We start from the raw sequence: 1,982 nt of genomic DNA, 5'->3' as shown, positions 1-1,982 counted from the left end.
GAAAAGCGACAAGGAGCAAGTAAACGGGCGTCATCCATAGGTGCGGCGGCGAGAGTTGATGGAGACAACGGCTGAGGCGGGTCCCGTGGAGCGCGTTGAACCGCAACCGAGCAAAACGCGAAACTGCAGAAAGAACAACAACATGAGGAAATCAAGTAGCAACACCAAAAACGTTAATGGTTAGAGAAGCAAAGTGAAATAATAAAAAGCTGGCAAACCAAAGAATTAAAAAACAAAAATATAAATGCATGAACTCAAAAGGAACAACAAAAATAAAAGCAAAAAATAAAATATAAGAAACAAAAACCTTTCAACTTTAGAGTTGGTTAGTTTGCCCTTACAATTTGTAGATAAATATTTGAACATAAACATGATTCTTAGAAATTCTTTTCAAATTTTTTAATTCAACAAAGTTAAACAATTTCAAAAAAATTTTATACAAAAACTATTCAAAATTATGTTAAGAGATAAATATTTTATTGTGAAAATTATTCCCAAGTCTCAAACTTGTCTCTGTTTGCCTTTTTAAAGAAATATTTCGTTGGAAGTTTTTTTAAATTAACATAATATCGATTATTTATTTTTGCCTATTTTAGTAGGTAATAAGGAATAACTCATGACATCGACATGTAATCCTAATTCAAGTTAAAGTAAATTTAGGTATTTGTTTATTTAACAGTTTGAAATTTAGTTATCCTCTATTTAATGAACTCTTAAAAGGCAAATTTGGTTTTTTTTTACACCTAATCCATTTGGTTTAAAAGTAATTCAAATTTAGCATTCGTCAGAGTCAATGTATCAAATTATAATCCTGTAAAAGCTACAATATTATCTCGATAGGCATCAACGTCACTTAAATTTTAATATTTTTGGATAAAAGTAACAAAAATGAACTTGAATATAGTTAAACAGACTTTAATGAAATATCGATGAGATCTAAAAAAAAATTTCTACTAGAACGAGTACTGTGGCTTAAACCAAAAATCCAGAAGCGGGGATGGAATTTAGTCCATGCTCTGAGCTTTCTTAGAACATTATATAATTGTCTCCCACATTTAGTTTAAGTTTCTATTGATGCATAAAGTAATGAGTAATTTAAGTAAATTAAATTTAAGAAACCGACGCCATGTTTAACTTTGATAATATTTGCTTTATGTTCATTTGTGCAAAATTGCAAATAAAAATTAAAAATTATATTGACAAGGCTTTTCCGAAAATTGCCTTTCTATTTTAAAGAATAGATAAAATGAAGTACAATTTAAATTCAATTTTCACAGTTTCACTTTTTTAGTTCATTTTCTGTTGATAGTTCTGGTATATCCGCTTATTGCTTGTTATTTATGAGCTTATTAATGTTTTCTCTTATTTTTATATTTGCCTATTAAATGTAAAAACTGAATGGAAATGGCATTAATTAACTGAAATGAAATGTTTATCATGAAAACCACAAATCCAATATGAATAAAACAGGTAAGAGAAAAAAATCAAATTTAGTATGTATTAAATAAACAATTTCCCTCATTTCTTCTTTTATGTGGGTTTGTCCAATAGATAGTTTAATATTTTGTTTAACATGCTGGTTAAACGGGTTAACCGTTTTAAATGCTTTAAAGTCGACAGAGCATTTGCACTTCGGTTATCGTTTACATGCAATCAGATTTACCCCATATTTGCCACCTGCTTTTCATGTTTAGAGATTAGTTACACCTGAGTGCTTTGCCACCCGACGACGTTGTGTTTGTGTTTTGAACTCCAGCTTAAAACAAAAACTTCATTCTATCAAAACAATCACACACACACACAGAGAGGTTTTTTGATTTTTGACTGATAGACCTGTTGGCGGATACGACAGCTCAGCTAGCTCTATGAAAGGGTTCAGAGTTTAGTTTTAATTTTATTTATTAAATGCCTGTGTGTGCCTTTTGATATCAATATCAATTTCAGTTGGATCTATCACTCAATTAAAAAACATTATACATTGG

The sequence above is a fragment of the Drosophila willistoni genome (assembly GCF_018902025.1).
Source record: "Drosophila willistoni isolate 14030-0811.24 chromosome 2R unlocalized genomic scaffold, UCI_dwil_1.1 Seg200, whole genome shotgun sequence".
Classification (NCBI taxonomy): Eukaryota; Metazoa; Arthropoda; class Insecta; order Diptera; family Drosophilidae; genus Drosophila; species Drosophila willistoni.
This window is presented reverse-complemented; position numbering follows the sequence as displayed.